General features: G+C 46.9%; 1 pseudogene; it reads left to right on the plus strand.

Moving 5' to 3' along the window:
* Positions 1–1,184: 1,184 nt before the first annotated feature.
* Positions 1,185–20,693, plus strand: LOC124646967 (annotated as a pseudogene).
* The last annotated feature ends 413 nt before the right edge of the window (positions 20,694–21,106 follow it).

The following is a 21,106-nucleotide window of genomic DNA, read 5'->3' on the forward strand; positions in this document are numbered from 1 at the left end:
TCAAAAGGGTCTTAGGAACCCAAATAGACCATGCAACATATCCATGATATGGTCCAACATATATAGCACAAACTTGTCCATAGTAGTCACGGAAAAGAACATAAGAGGGGTTATTAGCGCGAGCATAGCCGCATGAGGTTGGGCCGGAATTTCCGCCCCTCCTTTGGCCGGAAATTCCACCTTGGCCAGAAATTCCGTCCCCTCCTTGGCCGAAAGTTCTGGCCTCACAGTTATGAGCAGCACTCTTCTTCTTCTTCCTTTTGTTCTTGATGTTGTTCTTCTTGGGCTTGGCAACAGACCCAAGCCCTTCCTTGGCAGTATTTGATTTTTGATTTGCATTGGCAAGGCTCTTCTCCAACTCAGCCTTCAACCTAATATTTTCCTCAACATCTTCACATCAATGGTTAGAGGAAATAGAAACTTCAACTTCAACCTCCTTAGATGGTTCTTTAGTCGATTGAATTTGAGGTTGCTCATGGGACTTGGATAGACTAGAGAATTCACTCTTTCAATGCCTTGTGAGCCTTGTCGAGGTTCTCTCACTAGTAGAAAACGGGGCTAATATTTTTAGCTCCAAAGAGCATTAGTACCGGTTGCGCTACGAACCCAGACTAAAGGGTGCATTAGCACCGGTTCGTGCGGCCAGGACGTCGCAGGGGACCAGCAGAGCTTTATCACCGGTTTGTAATGGACCTTTAGCATCGGTTCGTGTCACGAACCGGTGCTAAAGGTTTTTCGCCAGGCATGTGGCAGGCTCGAAACCTTTAGCACCGGTTCGTGTGACAAACCGGTGCTAAAGATAAACATTAGCACCGGTTCGTGTCACGAACCGGTGCTAAAGCCCCCCCAGCCTATATATTTAGCTCACCCCAGCCAGCCCTCTCCTCATATCATTTTTCTTGGTGGAAGGTGTGAGGGTTGTGTGCTTGTTTGTTTTTCTTTCCTATGCATAAGAGGTGCTCGATGAAATGCCTGAGAGAATGATGCCGCTTGATTTCACACAAAACAAAAATGATATGAGGTGCCGGAGAGACACTTAAGCTTTCTCCTCTTTCTTTCCTCCTCGATCAAGGTAAGCAACTTTACCCTTTCCCATGCACAAGTTGTGTTGTTTTATTTATGATGTTTTGTAATGGTTTTTTGATAAACATAATTATATGATGTAGATGAACCGGCGGCAATGGATGTACGTTGACCGACACCTACCCGAGTTCACTGCAGGCCTGAAAGATTTTCTCCGTGTGGCTGAGGAAAACCCACAGGCGGATGGTTTTATGTGTTGTCCATGTGTTGATTGTCGGAACTTAAAGCAATACTCTAAATGGCAAGTCCTTCACTCCCACCTGCTTTGGAAAGGTTTCATGCCTAGCTATAATTGTTGGACCAAGCATGGAGAAAGAGGGGTTATGATGGAAGACAATGAAGAAGAAGAAGAGGATGCTGATATGTACCCTAAATACGGTGATACTGCAACGGGGCATGATGAAGATGAAGAGGCAGGGGAAGCTGAAGATGAAGAGGCATCAGATGATCCCGCTGATGATGATCTTCGTCGGGCCATCGCTAATGCACACAGAGAATCAGAAAGTGCAAACGAGAAGCGAAAGTTAAACGGCATGTTAGAGGATCACAAAAAAAAGTTGTACCCAACATGCGAAGATGGCAACACAAAGCTCGGTACCACACTGGAGTTGCTGCAATGGAAGGCAGAGGCTGGTATATGTGACAAGGTATTTGAGAAGTTACTAAAAATAATGAAGAAGAAACTTCCAAAGGATAACGAATTGCCTTACAGTACGTACGAAGCAAAGAAGGTTCTCTGCCCTCTAGGATTAGAAGTGCAGAAGATACATGCATGCATTAATGACTGCATCCTCTACCGTGGTGAGGAGTACGAAAATTTGGAAAAATGCCCGGTATGCACTGCACTGCGGTATAAGATCAGGCGAGATGACCCTGGTGATGTTGAGGGCGAGCCCCCTAGGAAGAGGGTTCCTGCCAAGGTTATGTGGTATGCTCCTATAATACCACGGTTGAAACGTCTGTTCAGAAACAAAGAGCATGCCAGTTTGTTGCGATGGCACAAAGAAGACCGTAAGAAAGACGAGATGTTGAGACACCCCACTGATGGGTCGCAGTGGAGAAAAATCGATAGAGTTCCCGGACTTTGCAGCTGACGCGAGGAACATAAGGTTTGGTCTAAGTACAGATGACATGAATCCTTTTCGGGAGCGGAGCTGCAGTCATAGCACATGGCATGTAACTCTATGTATCTATAACCTTCCTCCTTGGTTGTGCATGAAGCGGGAGTTCATTATGATGCCAGTGCTCATCCAAGGCCCAAAGCAACCCGGCAACGACATTGATGTGTACCTAAGGCCATTATTTGAAGAACTCTTACAGTTGTGGGCCAAACCAGGTGTACATGCGTGGGATGAGCACAAACAAGAGCCATTTGACCTACGAGCGTTGCTTTTCATGACCATCAATGATTGGCCTGCTCTTAGTAACCTTTCAGGACAGATAAACAAGGGATACAATGCATGCACGCACTGTTTAGATGAGACCGAAGGTGCATATTTGGATAAATGTAAGAAGGTTGTGTACCTGGGGCATCGTCGATTTCTTCCAAAGAGGCACGCCCTGAGAAAGAAAGGCAAGCATTTCGGAGGTGAGGCAGATCACCGGGAGAAGCCTGACCTCCGTACTGGTGATGCTTTACTTGATATGGTCAAAGACATAAAAGTAATCTTTGGAAAGGGTCCTGGCGGACAATCTGTTCCGAATGACGTCGCTACCGGACACGCACCCATGTGGAAGAAGAAATCTATATTTTGGGAGCTACCCTATTGGAAAGACCTAGAGGTCCGCTCTTCAATTGACATGATGCACGTGACGACGAATCTTTGCGTGAACCTGCTAGGCTTCCTGGGCGTGTATGGGAAGACAAAAGATACACCAGAAGTACGGGAGGACCAGCAACATATGAAAGACCCAGAAAACACGCAACAACAGAACAAGACGGATAAAGGGTGTCACTTAAGTCCTGCCAGCTACGCTCTTACCAAAGCAGAGAAGGAAATCTTTTTTGAAGTCCTGTACAGTATCAAGGTTCCGTCTGACTTCTCATCAAATATAAAGGGGATTATAAATATGGCAGAGAAAAAATTCCAAAACCTGAAGTCGCATGACTGCCACATTATTATGACGCAGTTGCTTCCGGTTGCATTGAGGGGGCTTCTTCTGGAAAAAGTTCGAATACCCATTGTGAAGCTATGTGCATTCCTCAATGCAATATCTCAGAAGGTAATCAATCCAGCTAGTCTGCCAAGGTTACAGAAGGATGTGGTGCAATTTCTTGTTAGTTTTGAGTTGGTGTTCCCGGCATCTTTCTTCAATATTATGACGCATCTCCTGGTTCACCTTGTCGAAGAGATTGCCATCCTCGGTCCTGTATTTCTACACAATATGTTCCCCTTCGAGAGGTTCATGGGAGTCTTAAAGAAATATGTTCATAAACGTGCTAGGCCAGAAGGAAGCATCTCCAAGGGCTATGGAACAGAGGAGGTCATTGAGTTCTGTGTTGACTTTATTCCTGACCTTAAGTCGATTGGTGTTCCTGAATCGCGGCATGAGGGGAGACTAAGTGGAAAAGGCATGCTAGGAAAGAAATCAATGATATGTAAGGACGAGATTTCTTTCACTCAAGCACACTACACAGTTCTACAAAGTTCCACCTTGGTGGCCCCGTATATCACTGAACACAAGAATATTGTACGCTCCCAACACCCGGGACAGTCAGAAGACTGGATTACCACTAGTAGGAAAAGGGTCATCTGTGGCGCACCAAATACCACATTCTGTGGCGCATGGGCAGTGCGCCATAGAATCCACGCCATAAAAATAAGAATTCTGTGGCGCACCAGCCCATGCGCCACAGAATTAAGACATTCTGTGGCGCACCATGGCTAGTGCGCCACAGAAATAAGACATTCTATGGCGCATGTGTCCCAGCTGCGCCACAGAAACATGTGCGCCACTGAATCAGTTTTAGGTGCGCCACAGAATGAGTTACACGTATACACGATTTTGTACTGCCTGCTGTACACATACATGTTTTATACATGCTTTATACAGGTATATACAGATATAATATAAACTTCATGTAGATTAGACAGAATATAACAACATTATACATCATCATCACATTACTTAGAGCCCGATCGAGATACACATATAGTTCCAAGTGCCAAATTTGTACATACAACTCATAATCCATACAAAGTTCATCATCTCGAGATACAAATGAAGTGATACCGGCCGCCGCCTACACTAGGATGGAATAGAGTAATGCCGCGACGATGGTGAGCAAGAGTGAGAGCAGAACGAAGGTCTTCATCTTGCTCTTGTTCGACTGGTGCTTCCTCCACTTGGCAACCGCCTCCTGTCTAGTCGCCTATCCTTTGTAGCAGTTGCCGCTGAACTTGTGCACCTGTTTCTTACAGTCCTCCCACTCCTCGTAGATTCCTGGAACCCGCCCCTCGAACACGACATAGTACGTCATCTCTATGGACACAAGGCATATTAGTATATAATGCAATGAAAAGAATTAGAGGGTTCACACATGCATACATATTCACAAAAATTAAAGCAAGGAAATAATAATAAACCAAAAACATATATAGCATCGGTATCACATAAGTAATTAAGTTCAACGACAACGACTACAATAGTAATTAAAGTCCAACAATGACGACCGTTTCGAGGTAATTAAGCAAGTTTAGTTTACAACACACGACACACTGTTCATCGATTGAAAGTAATGGTAGGCACACGAAAGTGAATCAACGAGACATCTTCTTCAGCGGCGCCGGGAACGGTTTATACATGTGCTTCGTCATCCACGTCCTTCGATCACCCTGCCTATGTAGGCATTCTTCGATATCCCTCTTACATAACCCTCTGAGTTGATGTAAGAGGCCCCCTGTGTTGATTACATCTTCTTTGATAATTTCCGATAGCTTTACTTGGATGCGATGGATGTCTTCTCTAAGATCAGCATCGTCGATATCCCCCGCCATTTTATTGGACCAGGATCGGATACTAGGTGGCCGATTCATCATCTTTGCATCCGCGACAAACCTTTTAAGGTGATGGAGGGCATAGAAGGCCTCCGTCATGCTGTGAGCTGGCTACTTGATGCAAGGGAAGTCGGTCACGTGCTTGAACCCGAGCTTGCCAGTGTCCGGCCTCATAAATTCCCCCTTATTGTCGAAGGTGCCGCCATTTTTGGAGTAGCCAAGGATAGCCTCATCGAGAACACCCCTAATTCTGGTGTAGTCTTTCCTCATCGTCGTATTCGACGAGTCGAACTACTGGCTAGTGACCACTTTGGGCAAAGGGCGATGAGTGTGCAGTATTTGTCCCTGCTCAACACATGCAATTGAAATGGAATGTTGGAAAGGATCAGCAATGGAAGAAATCTATAAGAAAGCATAAGTTACGACGGCCGCGAGCGGATGTGTACTTACTCGGGAAAGATAGGCAGAAGAAGGGTGTTCTTCTCTTTGTTCCTGAGCATGAAGCTCTGGAGGTACTGCACCGCCTTGGTCCGTGTCCTTGAGCCTTGCTCCAGCTAGCTATCGCGTATGTAGTAGGGATTCGCTACCGCGACGTTGGGGGGTCTCTCTCTGTTGATCTTCATCTGAAGATTGAGCGCGTATAGGCGGACCAAGTTATAGTCGAGCCGTCTCCAGTGAAATAGATTGAAGACGTCCTCGAACGCTATGAAGAAGATATCCGCGGGGTCTTCAAGGACGAAGTTCGGGTCCTCTGGCACCTTGACCGTGAACACCGGGTAATTTGGATCCTTGTCTTTAAGAAGTAGGCTCTCTAGATATTGAATACTTGACTGCAAAGGGTGCATTGGTCCACTTGCGAGGTATTCCAGGTTCTCAGGCAGTATCGGTTTACCAGCATCATGACACCGGGTCAAGCCATCCGGTGTCGGTGGTACAACGTCGTCGGCCCGGATCCTCTTAGGAAGAGGCTGGCTAGCAGATGCGCCCTTTTTATTAGTTCTCTTCCTTGGCTTCTTCACCTGATCTGCTGGGGGTGCTGGTGGTGCTGGTGGTGCTTCGGGTGTTGGGGTTCCTTGGGGTGCTGGTGGTGCTGGTGTTGCTTGGGGTGCTGGGGTTGATTTGGGTGGCTCCCCGACGATCGTCTTATGTAGCATGTTAGGGCTGAAAATGGTATCCAGTTTGACTTGAGATGGATTGCCAGCCTCCGGAGGAGTGTCTTGAAGAGAAAAACCCTGGAAGGTCAGGCGCTGCGTGACTGTACTGGGACAACCAAGTTGATAGCAGTGAGTGCGGAAGACTTCTTCATCCATAGGAGGCATGTACATATCTTAGCTGCAGGCGCTAGTGTTGATGTAGCCATCGATGTTGTCATCATCATCTCCATCGTTGCCATCAAGTGGTGCCATGTCCACGTCCTTAGGTGGTGGCGGTTGCGATGCTGGCGCTTGGCGTACAACTGCCTTGCCTTTGGACGGTCGTTGCGGTAGCTTTCCCAACAGCTGTTGGTGGCGTGTGGTGGTGGCGGCGACCGCCGGTTCCTTCCGGGTGGCGGTGGTGACCGTCGGTTCCTTCCGGGTGGAGGCGGCGACCGCCGGTTCCTTGCGGGTGGTGGCGGCGACCACCGGTTCCTTCCGGGTGGCGGCGGTGACCGCCGTTTCCTTCAGGGTGGCGGTGGCGCGGGGCCGGATGATCTTAGGCCGGATGATAGGGGAGGTGGCGCCGGTGCTGCGCCTAACACCCGGAAGACCCCCCCCCCCAGACGAATCTGGTTCTTCGGCCATGTCATAATCCATGAGGTGCAATCCCCAAGGACCATAATGTCGTCCTCGTCTGCGCCCGGAGGTTGACAGGGGGGGTGATGTCGCGGTACTCCGTCACTATCATAGCCAACCTGACCTTCATCACGTCTTCGGCCAAGGTAGTGTGGTGCATATCGCGGCTGACCATGACAGTGCTGCTAGCAACTTCCATCAACTCGCCGCCGGGCTCCACTGTATGCAGGAGTATGCAGGGTTCGTCCTGAGTTAGGGGCATGTTGGGCATCATGAGATGGTAGTCACGAAAGGCATATATAGTTAAAGATGATGAGGAGGACTAACTAATGAGTTACCATCTTGATGGCGTCGATCTCGGCTAATGTCGATACAAGGGCGCTGGTGCTGGCGCCGGGCCGCTCTTTCTCGGGTGCATTATCAAGCACCGCCACCCTATCAGCTTCCGCGGTTGGGAGCGTCGATGCGACCAGTTCCGGCGACACGTGGAAGTTTGAGTTGCTGCCGCTGACGCTGGGCACATGTATCGGCCCCTTTTGACCTGCCGCATTCCAAGCAGCTAACCCCTCCATCAACCCAGGAGGGATGATCTGCCGGAGCCTCTCGTCCACTAACTTACTCATCAGCTCGGTGATGTCCGCCGGCTTTTCGGCCACCATCTTCTCTAGTGACTCCACCTTCTTCTTCCGCTCCTGAACCTCGGCTTTTTCCTTAGCCGACGTCCTCCTCTCCTTTCTCATCTTGGCATCCGATCCGTAGTACTCGGATACCTTCATACTTGTACCAAAGCCGAACACACGGCCAGCTGACGTCGGCGGCTTGTCCACGTCCCTATTCTTGTATTTGTTCGTCTCCCTGTTGAAAGGCGTGTCCCACGGTTCCGTCGATCCCTGGGACGACGGGCCAGTCATAGCACTAGCATTCAACTCCGCCTCCTTCAGACAAAGGAACTTAAGGTTAGCAATTTGGCTTCATTACCTAATAAGATCAAAGCAATAATATAGACTATCCTTACCAGGTATTTCTCGAACTCCTTCACGTCCGGATCATCCGTAAAAAATTCCCCCGTCTTCCAATCTAACTTGTAGCGGGACCGGACAAAGTTCCTAATCTGTATATCCGTGATTTTGTGCCAGGGGTTTTCTTTCCCCAGACGTGCAATCTCGCGGTCCTCCTTGTCCCAAATGGGCTGTTTTCCTCGGTAACCGCCGCTTCCGCAATGGTGGACCCCTATGTTCAACTCCTGCATCTGCCTCCCCCAGTTTGTCCATTTTTTAGCATTATCAGTGTCTAAGGACGAGTTGAATGCATCAAAGTCTTCTTTCGGGAGCGAAGGCTCTTTGCTACTTATCTTCTCCCAGTTTCACCAGCCTCGATCTTTCCCTTCACCCGGGTTCTCCAGCTGCTCAAGGCGGTGCTCATCTTCGTGAGAGCTAAAGAGTCCACCTTTTTATTGAACGGCTCCGGGAACGTGTATCGTTGGTGAAGCTTCTGGATGAGGTTTTCGGCCAAAGCCGCGTTGACCTCCCTTCTGATGTCCTTCGTGTTGATCGACACGGTTTCACGGAGGATGCACCCTAGTTGCATGCTGTACCCTTTGGCAACCTCCGAAGGCTCCAATGGTAGAGCACTTTCGGAGACACTCGTGAAAGCATCGGTGACGTTGGCGAGCACTTGCGGCTTCCGATCCCTCCTTGGCCTTCTCGCCTTCCTCTTCTTCTTAGCCTCCTCAGGGTTGGCGCCGCTATCACCAGTGTGACCTTCGGTGGTCTCATCACCGGTCTCGGCGGCGTCGTCCCAGGCCTCTTCCTCATCGCCGGTCTCGGCGGCGGCCCCCCGGCCCTCTCCCTCATCGCCGGTCTCGGCGGCGGCCCCCCGGCCCTCTCCCTCATCGCCGGTCTCGGCGGCGGCCTCCAGGCCCTCTTCCTCATCGCCGGGCTCATGCCAGAACTCCTTGTTGGCCTCTCTAGCGTCTTCCTCGATGCTCACGGGCTTAGAAGTGCCTGACATGTTTATTTGCACTTCATTAAAAAAAGGCGAAAAGTTAGTACAAAAGTCAACCAAAAAATTCAAAATTTCGGCATGACCTTTGCTAATTTTTCTACATAGGAGTGCCCATTTCTCAACCGAAACGGAAGTGAATCAACACTTCGGGAGAAATGGGCAACTCAATGAAATCCCTGCAAAAATATCCATCCAGAAACATATCCAGCACCATATATTCTCCAAAAAATGTTCACCATATCCATATCCATCCATATTATTCTCCAGAAAATATTCTTGCCATACATACAGTTAACCACAAACAACATAGCAGCATCACCAACCACATGGCAGCAGCATCAACAAACAACATAGCAGCAGCAACAACCACATGCATGGCAGCAGCCACATGCATGGCAGCAGCATAGCAATAAGAACATCAACATATAAATTTCAGAGAGCGTCATATAGCAGAAGCTTGAGCATCATATGGAAATGCTAGTGACTTCAAATGAAAATGCTATTACTTGATAAATATACAATAGAAAAGGCAGTAGCTAATGACTTTAATTTTTTATAAATTCAAAGAGAATTATATAAATTCAGAGATCATTTTCAGAGAACATTATATAGATTTCAGAGATCATTTGTTCATTTTAAAATGCAGTTGCTTGTTCAATTTAAAAAGGCAGTAGCTAATGACATCAATTTTTAAAACGGCAGTAGCTAATGACTTCATTTTAAAAAGGCAGTATCTAATGGCTTCATTTAAAAAATGTAGTGGCTAATGACTTCAATTTAAAAAGGCAGTAGCTAATGACTTATGTATTAAATAACAAGGAAATCATATGCTTGTACCAGCACCATACGTTCATCACCATTCTCCAATAGAGATAAATAACAAGGAATCATATGCTTGTACCTAGGAAATAATCTCCAGAAAATAACAAGGCAAATTTATCTCTGTTTTGTATTAAAAAATAACAAGGCAATACAACTAGCAGTACCAAATTTATCTCTGTTTTGTATTAAAAAATACAAGTGACAACTAGCTAGCAACCACCAGCAGTACCAACTAGCAACGACTAGCAACAACTAGCAACTGACTTTTTTTTATCTTGGAACATATACATAGCAACAACTTGCAGTCCCTGTTCTTATATCACTTAGCTTTTTTATCATCATTGATTGCAGTACCAAATGTTTCATATGAGTGGTCCATTAAACTAAAATAGCTTGTGTAAAGTGCTAATAAAGTTGTTAAAATACTAGGATTTTCAGTAACTGAAATTGCTTTAGTTCTCAACCAAACCTGTCAAGTTATTTCATAATTGTTTGACCCTAGTCTAAAGAATCAGTGTAGCTCACAAGTTCAAACTGAATATGCAAGTAAAATATCCATTCATATGATGCACATATGGTTCATTACCACTTTAAAGCAACAGAAAACAATCAACTTTTTCACAAAATGCACAGATATGGTGAATATAAATAATATATCTAACTGAACAAGTTTAGATGGTTCTAGAAGAATAATCCAGAAGCACAATTAACATTATCCAATTGTAATTGCAGGATCACAGTTGCAGAAGCATAATCCAGAAGCAATGACAGGAGAGTTGGGAGGACAGGGGAGTGGGGAGTGGGGAAGACTGGGGAGTGGGGAGGGCAGGGGAGTGGGGAGGGGGAGAGGGGCTCTCACCGAACGGTGGTGGTGGCGGGGCTCGAGCGGTGGTGGCGGCGCTGTCCTCCTCCTCCTCCTCCTCCTCGGTGGCGGCGGCTCGGGCTCGGGCGCAACCACTGGGCTCGGATGTCCTCCTCCTCCTCGGCGGTGGCGGCTCGGTCGTCCTCCTCCTCCTTGGCGGCGGCGGCGCTAGGCGGTGGCGATGGTGGCAGTTAGCTAGGGTTGGGGGAAGAAACTGGGAAGAGTGGCGCGGGGAAGAAAGGGGCTCGAGTTTTTCACCAAGTCCCCAAATTTTGTGGCGCACAAGATAGTAGGTGCGCCACAGAATTAAGGAATTCTGTGGCGCATCAGCTCAGCCATGCGCCACAGAATTCCTTAATTATGTGGCGCACCTACTATCTGGTGCGCCACAGAATTTGGGGACTTAATACACAAACTGGGCTAATGCTATGTTTTGTCAGAGACACAGCATTAGCCTAGTGGTTGTGCCCACTGTCAGGCTTGGGTAGCCCAGGTTCGAATCCTGGCTGCCCACAATTGTTTTTCCTTTTTTTAAAAATGTTTTTCTTACATTTTCAAGAAAGTACACAACATGTAATAATTAATAGAGATTATCAATTACAAATTACTTGTCTCACAACATGTGCTTGTCTCACACACACACATGTACTTGTCTCACACACACACATGTGATACACCAAAAAAAGATCTTCTTCGTTCCGGCTCCGAGCTCTACCGTCTCTTCACAATCTTCTTGCCCTTGTTGTGATACTTTATGCCGGCCACCTTGAGATTTCTTCGCATGAACGGACAACCTTTAGAGGGTAGGGAGGTCTTCCTTCTTACTTTACTAGTAGTTGCCATGTCGAAGTTCTTGTTGAATTCCTCCTCGATCTTCGGATCATCGTTCTTGTCCAAGTCTTCCTCGTTGGCATCTCCTTGCATTCCTATGATGCTCCTCTTGCCCCTCCTCACGACAACACGGCTAGGCCTCGACGGGTCGGTGATGAAGAAGCATTGGTCAACTTGGCTACCGAGTACCCATGGCTCATTTTTCGCGGATGCGTTCTTCGATTTGGCATCGGGTATAACCATGGTGGTGAAATACCGGCCTTCTTTTTCGACCTTCTTGGCCCATCTCACACGGAACATTGGCACCGTCTCTCCACAGTAATTGAGCTCCCATATCTCCTCGATCCTTCCTAAAAATCTTTCCTTGACATTAGTCTCGTCATCGGCGTATGATAGCATACTTAGTCCTGAGTTTTGATTTTCGCTATTCATGTCCTTTTCCTCGATGTAGAATCTATTACCGTTGATGTCGTACCCCTGATAGGTCCTCACGTTTTGCCCGGGGCCCTGTGATAATGTGTATATGAGTTTTTCATCTTCCGTAGAAGGCCTTTTGCTCTGTGCTTGAAGCAGTTGACTTTGCTTGAACCAACGCATGAAGCTCGAGTTGTGCTCTTCCACCAAAGGTTCGATCAATTTTATGTGTTGTAGCGCGACCCGGTGAGCCCTTTCAAAGTCGTCGCATCGATTATTAATGCCGACATGGACTAAGCGGTAGCCCTCGCGGTGACCGACTCCAGCGAGCCTGCCGAGGTCCGTCCTAGTGGGCAGACCAACATCCTGGTCATCCTCGGTGCTTAGGTAATTCTGGCAGAAGGAGATGCACTCGTAGGTTAGAAACCCCTTGGCCATGCTTGCGTCTGGACGGGCCCTGTTGCGAACGTATCCTTTCATGACACCGTTCTACCTTTCGAACGGCATCATATTGTGGAGGAACGTCGGGTCGAGCTGCCTGATGTCATCAACGACATGGAGAAGGAGGTGGACGCATATATCACAGAATGCGGGCGGGAAGTAAATCTCAAGCTCGCATAGTATCACCACGATCTCATCATGTAGCATCTTGAGCTGCCTCACGCCGATCGACTTCCTGGTGATAACGTCGAAAAAGTTGCAAAGCCAAACAGCGTATCACGGATGTGCTCGTCCATTATCCCTCGGATCGCAATGGGAAGTATCTGTGTCATGAGCACGTGACAATCGTGAGACTTCATCCTGGTGAACCTCTTTTTCGCTACGTCTAGATATCTGCTTATATTCCTCGAGTAACCGTGAGGAACTTTCACTCCTAGGAGGCACCTGAAAAACTGATCAAGCTCCTCCAGACTCATTGTGAAGCAAGCAGTGGGAAGCACCACCGCGTTCTTCTTAGCCCTTTTGCGGAGACGTTGAGTCCCTTCCGTCTGGTCATCATCATCATCGTCGTCGTCATCAGTATCGGGGGCTTGAAGATCTTTCCTGATGCCAAGATGTTTCAGATCGTATCTTGCTTTCGTCCCATCCTTGGACTTTTCCGAGTTGCAAAGAATGCCAAGCAGACTCTCGGTAACGTTCTTCGTAATGTGCATGAAGTCGAGGCTGTGGGGCGTGTGGAGGACCTTCCAGTACTCCAAGTCGTGGAAAACAGACCTCGCTTTCCATATACCGAGCAGCGGCTCTAGCTTCGGTCGCTTCTTTCCCGGCGCTGGGCACTCCTTCCAATTTTTCAGAAGATAGTCGATTTCTACGCCGCTCCTCAGGCGCGGCGCTCCATCTGGCTCATCTTTACCATCGAACAGATCACCGCATTTTCTCCACGGGTGATCCAAGCGAAGACACCTTCTAGCACCTGGGTACACGGTTTTCGAAGACCCGGGATCCCTTGGTAGCTGGAGATGGGGGGTCTCGTCCATGCACTTCACACAGCCGCAGAATCCGTGGCCGACCTGGGTAGATACATATGCGTAACCAGGATAGTCCGCGACCGTCGTGAGCAACGCGGCTCTCATATCGAAATAATCTCTAGTGTAGGCGTCCCACGTACGGGGTTGCGTCTTCCACAACGTGTCTAACTCCTCTTTCAGCAGCCCAAGATACAAATGCATGTCGACACCTGGTTGTTTTGGCCCCTGAATGAGAATACTCAGGTGTATGTACCTTTCCTTGGTGCACAACTGTAACATCCCAAATTTCTAAAACAAAGAGAAAATGAATTTCCCTATTTCCCAAATTTTGGAACCAACAAAAACTTTCATTGAGTTGGAGGTTGTGCATATTACTCATGCATATATGTTGTGAGTTTTGCCATGATGCTTTGTGAAGTACTTTGAAATGCTCCTAAACCCTAAACCATGTCTTTTTGGACCAAATGGAAACAAATCAAAAAGAAAATAAAATGACATAGTGGCATATGTGAGCTTATGGCCATTTCTCCAATAATGGCCAATGCCCTATTTACCTTACCCAAAATTGTTTGAAACCCTTGATCCCCTCAACCTAACACTCAAGCAACCCAAGACAATGACTTTTGGATCAAAGAGAAACAAAATAAAAGAAAAAGAAAAATACAAATATCATCACATATGGGCCTATGGCCATTTTTGAAAATCTTTAACCTAGGCCATATAAACTTGTGCCAATGGTTTGGAAACTCTTTTAAACTCAAAAGAATCCCTTTTGCACCAAAGAAACCAAAATCAAATCGAAGAAAAATCAAAAACCAAGCCACATATGATAATGGTCATATGTGAAAATTTTAACATCTTGCCCACTTTGAGCCCCTGGATTAAGAGATTCTTAAACCAAACCACCCCAACTCTTTGCACCTCATCCAAGACCTCATCAAGTTGAACACTTTTGATGTTGACCACTATGACTAGTTCCTTCTCTATTTCTTAATCCAAGGATGCAAAGTGGTGACATTGAATCAGATTTAAGATTATGTCACTTTTGGATTTTTGCAAACCAACTCAACTTTGCACCCCACCACCACCTTTCTGCTCCAAACTTTATTTAAATCACTTCCACCAAAAAGAATTGCAAAATTCAAAAATTATTTTCTTTCGGCCATTTTATCAAACACCTTGTGGGCATACTCTAGACATGTGCCCATACTGATTTTTTTAGGGTAGACCAAGTCCAACCCTGACCTCCACTGCCTCCCTCTGCACCCCACTAGCCTCTCATGACCTCACCATGTCCTTGCCGACACTATGCCAAGCCCATGTCATTGCATATGTCTCTTCTTTTGGCCATGATCTATTGTGCATTGCCCTAGCCTTCCCTAGTCTTGCCAACCATGTCATACACACTGGCTTCACCTCACTGAAGATGGCAGTGCCCTCCTAGACCAAGAAAAAGCACCCCACACACCCAATGCCATCACCATGCCACCCACACGGTCACCACCATGCACCCACCTGCCCTAGCCCTTATCCCTCTCTCTCACCATGTCATCTACACTGCCCTAGACCCTAGACACCTGCCAGACACGACCCTTGGACAAGGAGAGCAAGTGGTGGACTAAACCAACTCGTGCCATGTCCCTGATCACCCTCCCGTGGACACCGCCCTCTCCCCGCGTGTACACCGCAAACCAGCACGTCCCCCTGCGCCACCAACCCCCTCTCTCTCCCACACACCTGCCAGACATGCCCATTGACCAGCCCGCGCACCAAGAGGACGTCACGACGCGACGCCCGCGAGGACGCCGACGTCGGCATTACCCTCGTGCGCCCTGCACACGACGCACGCAAGCCTGCCACTATGCAATGTCGCCACCATGCCGACCTGCCGCGCCCCTCCTCTCTAGAGCCTATAAAAGTAGCACCCCTCACCTTGGACAGCCTCACAACACTCAGCAGCCTCCCTCTCTTCCCCCTAGCACCACCCTCTTCCCCTCCTCGCAGCTCACCGGTGCCAGAAGCTCGCCGGCGGCCACACCAATAGCCGCGCCTTTTTCCGCCACCTCAGCCTCCAACACCTATACCGTTTTGAAGCCCTTGGAAAGCCCTGTCCAACGTGCCCAACCCCGCCACCAACCGTGCCCTGAGGTGAGAGATATCGCCATTGCAAGATCACGGGGTCGGGAGGAAGACGACGGCCCAACGCCGTCGGATCGTCATCCGACGATCTGTGCGCCCCGCGCGTGCCCGACGTGCATGCGCCATGCATGCGCGGCCCAGGGCGCAGCTGGGCCGGCCCAATTCGTTTCCCGCCCGAGTTAAATTCAAATTCTGTTGATTTCTTTTATCCAAATTTCAAATACTGCTGCCCACTTCAAATTTAAATAGGAAAATATCCACTGAACCAAATTTGACAAATTTTATGTTGTTGGAAAACTTGTGAAATGCTCTATCCAACCACGTTGGATTCAACCTCATATCTGTTGTATAAATAATGTGGCAAAAATAACAAGACAAAGAGTTTTCAGACTTCAAATAAATTTATAAAATCAACCATATTGAATTTTGAGGTGAATCCAATTGCTATGATTCACATTTCAAGTACCCTAATTGATTATGCAAAAATATAACCTAGTTGTTTCACATGATCATGGGCTAGAGAAAAATAGTGGCTATGTGGCCATTTCTAGTCCATTTAAATTATCCCAAATTAATTATTAAATCTTATGAGAGGTTGCCTCTCATTTAAATCTTTGTCTCAAGTAATTCAACATGAGGTAATGACTTTGGTCTATATAATCTCATATTGAATTATTTGGTGATATTAAATTATTAATAGGGTAGTATTAAATTGCATGAGGTATTTTACCTCATTTAAATCATTTTCCCAAATGATGATTATGAAGTGTTGACCTTGGTCAACATGTGTTCATACATTATTATTTGAGGAGATTAAATCTTAACAAGATTCAATGAGAGGAAATTATTTCCCAAAGAACATAAATAGCAACCCTAATAATTATTTCAATGAGAGGAAATTATTTCCTAACCCTAAGTAGGAAAACCCTAAGTTGCTGTTAAGTGATGATTGTGATGATGATAGATCGTCTTGAGTGAGCCATTAGGGCTAACTAGTCTACTTAAGTATTGTTTGGTGATTGTTATCTTCGTATCCGTTTATAGACGCTAGTACCGAAGGCTACGAAGGGGACGACGAGAACATCTACGGAGAAGAAGGAGGAACACTTTGATCAATACACCGACCAAGGCAAGCTAACACCAATGCCAGCTCTACTCTTGCAAGCTCTACTCTTGCAAGCTACCCTAGTGCAAAGCTCTACGAGAGCAAGGCACCATTACACCATTACTTTATGTTTAAGGATCCAATCCCCAGTTTTATTCTTACAAGCTTTTACTTTGATTTCCAAGTCTTACTTTTATAGTTAACTTTGGTCTAAGTATGGAGTAGTACAAGAGCATCAAACTTAGCCTAGATAGCTACAAGTAAATTAGCACCCCTCTTGACTAGTTGCTAGTGCTCAAACTAAAATTGACTACTCTAGATGGGAATTTGTGAATCAAGGGACTTTGAAAACCTTGGAATGATGAGTCATTCTATTGAAAGTTTTTGAAGGTGAATATGACTTAAATGACATGGTGATTTTGACAAAAACTGATGGTTGGGTTCGGATGCGATACCATTCCAATTTTAGAGTACCCCCACAATACCTGATTATGGGTAGGGCTTAACTGGAAGTTTATGTACTTTAGTATGGGTTCCCTCTAAACAAGCGTCATCGGGGTTAGGCCGAAAGCTGCCTCCACCACAAAAGAAACGACGTTAAAGAAGAGGTGAATGTCCGGCCCAAGCCCTATGCAGTTCCCAGGATGGCAGACTGGCATCACTGGGAGGCCAAGCTCATGGGGAGAGGTGCCTATACTAGGGTATGTAAGTGAAAGGTTATGGTTGATGATCCGCATACTGAGTATGATTATTCAGGGCTATCCCTGACGGATGTAATCAAAAGTTGTGGCACAAGTGTACAACCTCTGCAGAGTGTAAACCTATTCGAATAGCCGTGTCCACGGTTATGGACGGTTGGAAAGGCCATATTGTTCCGTCATCAGAACCTTTCAAAAATGTTACATGTGACTGGTGACTTGAGATTTAAACTTGAAAGAGGAATTGGACTCGAATCACAACAGAGTTGTGGGAATGCCACTAATGTTCCCACTTGAGTTAAGTTAGGCAAATGAAGAGTTGTTGATTTCTAAATGCTTACGAAATAAAACTGGCTTTATGCAAATGAACCTAGAGCTTAGAATCCTCTTACTAAAATTGTTAGTACTTACACTAGTATTAGTTTGCGAGTACTTTAAAGTACTCATGGCTGTGTCCCTGGCTATTCAAATGGCCAGACTATGAAGAGGAGCACCAGTACCGTGAAGATGGACAGCAGGACGTCTATGATAACTAGGACCACTCCTGACGTCAACAGTTGCCTGTGGAACAGATGGACCACAATCGCTACTTCGCTTCCGCTATGTGTTTTGTAATTGGATCTCTAGATCCACTATGTTGTAAGACTGGATCATGTGATCCCTTGATGTAAGACAATTATGGTTTGTAATGAATGATGTTCTGTGATATCAATCTATTATGTCTCGCAAAAACAATATTCCTGGGATTGCGATGTATGGCATAATAGGCATCTGGACTTAAAAATCCGGGTGTTGACAACAACCACCGGGGTAGGTTGTAAGGCCATACAAACACAGGCCAGGTGCTATGCGTGCTACTCTGGTTGCCGAACGGATTGAGTCCATCGGTGCTCATACCCAGCCTGACGTTCCTTGCGTCGCCCCTGAACCTAGGGAAGGCGATGTCCAATGCTTCCCACTGGCCAGCGTCTGAAGGGTGTATCAGGATATAGCCCATCTTTGGATCTTCTTCGGGCTTCTCCCTTTCCGCGTGCCATTGCATGAGCTTTGCTTCCTTAGGGTCCACGAAATAACGCTGCAGACGGGGAGTGATAGGAAAGTATCATACCACTTTTTGAGGTACCTTCTTGTTCCCACCCTTGTACCATCCGTGGCCGCACACCGGACATGTGGTTCTGTCCTTGTACTCGCCCCGATAAATTACGCAATCATTGATGCAGGCGTGGTATTTTTTGTGCGGTAGGTCAAGAGGGCACACGACTTTCTTGGCCTCCTCGATACTACTTGGCAATGTGTTCCCCTCTGGAAGACGATCGTGCTAGAATTTCATGTTCTTGCTGAAGCTGGAGTCGGTCCATTTGTTCTGCGTCTTCATCTCCAGATAATCAAGTGTTACATGCAAGCGCGTATCCTACGGACGACACCCAGGAAAGATTGGAGTCATCCCGTCTTTCTCCATTTGCGCCAGCTTGGCTCTCTCTCTGGCCGCAGCTCTGTCGTTGCTCGTCTCCTGGAGGAGCAGATCCTGAACATCAGAGTCCCGCAAGGCCGAAATTAGCGGGGTCACGCCTTCGTCATGATGATCTTCTCCGCCGGCATATCCTTCTTCATGCTGATCTTCTCCGCCGGCATCTTCCTCTTCATGATGATCTTCTCCGCCGACTTCTTCTTCATGATGATCTTCTCCGCCGACATGTGGTCCTTCGTCATCTCGCTCGCCCTGGTCTTCATGCGCACCATTTGTTGGGGCCGACCGCGCCTGGTTGTCGCGCATGAAACCGTGCCGGAGTAGGTGCTCCTCCAATTGTCCGGAATCAGGGTTGATCCAGCGCACGAGTTTGCATGATTGACACGGACATCTTATCTGGCGGCTATTGTTCCGAATCATGTCCGCCTTCGCGTCTTTCTTGTATCTAGTGATTCGAGCGGAACTCATCGAGAGGACCATGGTTGCCTGCCAATGGTATACATAGAGCAGAAAATTAGAACCGCAACACATGCACACACATGCATGGATCTCTCCTAAAGGAATACATAGAGCGGAAAAATTCGGCATGACCTCTCCTAAAGGTAGGACATATGGGTAGTGCAAAAATTTGCCGAAACGGAAATGAATCAACGTTTCGGTAAATATCCATGCACCACACCGGCACACACAAGCGCTTCACCTGCAACAAGCATCCATACACACCGACGGCCACACAAGATCGACATGCATATGCATGTCCCCTCCAACTACTCACCTAGTAGATTCGATACCGAGACGAGACCGCGATCGATGAGAGTGTGGTGTTGGAGAGTAGGAGAGAGTATGGAGAGCCTTCTCCTCACCAACAAGTATGTATCAATCAAACTAAGTGCAATAAGTACCAAAACAAGTGAAAAGTATGGCCAAAATGGGATGGGAGAGAAGGGGGAGACGAGCTAGATGGAGGAGGGAAGAAGAATGACTTGGGTAGTGTGGTAGGTGGGGGTGGCACTTTTCTAGATCTGGTTTGCTAGTTCTATGGCGCACCAGAACCAGTGCGCCACAGAATGTCTTATTTCTGTGGCGCACTCGTTCTGGTGTGCCACAAAATGTCTTATTTCTGTGGCGCACCCTGGAATTCTGTGGCCCACCAGATTGGGTGCGCCACAGAAATAGTGAAACCAATGATTGGGGCTGTCTGGGTGTGGGGCCCACCTTATTTCTGTGGCGCATGCGAGGCCGGTGCGCCACAAAACAACGCTATTTCAGTGGCGCACCTTGTCTGGTGCGCCACATAAATATTTTCTATGGCGCACGCAAAACTGGTGCGCCACAAAATAGCATCCCACCTATAGCTAGTTTCCTACTACACATAAACATATGCAGACTTTCGGCGGTTGGCTGCGAACACATCTCATGAATAACAACGATGTTGGAGATCAGCTGTACTTGTTGGCCGGGTCACCATCTTCGACTGTATTGACTTTCCAAGGGTACGAGATAAATGGAAATACCTTCTACACGATCGCCCAAGATAAAAAGAGCACCAACCAAAACAATGGTGTCCGCATTGATGCAACAAACAACAATGGGGAAAAGGACACATATTATGGTTATATAGAGGAGATATGGGAACTTGACTACTGACCTTCTTTTAAGATCCCTTTGTTTCGGTGCAAATGGGTCAAGCTGGATGGAGTAGGGGTAAAGGTAGACCAGCTGTACGGAATGACAACAGTGGATCTCAACAATCTTGGTTACAGAGACGAAACATTCGTCCTAGCCAATGATGTGGCTTAGGTTTTCTATGTGAAAGACATGTCCTCCAAACCGAAGAAAAGAAAACATAAGCAAACGAGCTCATCATACGATGAGCCAAAGCGTCACATAGTTCTTACAGGGAAAAGAAACATCGTGGGAGTCGAGGACAAGATAGACATGTCAGAAGATTATAATAAGTTTGGTGAAATTCCGCCCTTCACAGTGAACGTTGACCCAACCATCGCGTTAAATGCTGAAGATGCTCCATGGTTACGGTCGAAGCTGAAGATGCTCCATGGTTAAATGCTGAAAATGCGAAGAAAGGTTCATGGCCTCCAAGTCATTTTAGAAAATATGTCACATATGTGTTATTAATGTATTAAATCTTTGCCCGGGGCTGAGCCTCGCTAACCTTGCACTGGATCTCTAATGAAATAGCATGTTGTGAACACAAAAAAGATTTTTACAAAAAATCTTGAGCATTATATCATGTACCTGTAGTTCAAATCTGGCCGGCCTCCTACCGATTCGGCAGGAATTTGTCTTTTTCATGAGGGGTGGACGGAAAGGTTCCAGATACACCGGTTGGGAAATTATCCATCTTAGGTGGTCTTGTATTTTTGAAAAATATGTTGGTACCAATGTGAAACTTGAATTTGGTGGTTGCTTCACAAAACACC

Source organism: Lolium rigidum, chromosome 4, assembly GCF_022539505.1.
Source record: "Lolium rigidum isolate FL_2022 chromosome 4, APGP_CSIRO_Lrig_0.1, whole genome shotgun sequence".
Lineage (NCBI taxonomy): Eukaryota > Viridiplantae > Streptophyta > Magnoliopsida > Poales > Poaceae > Lolium > Lolium rigidum.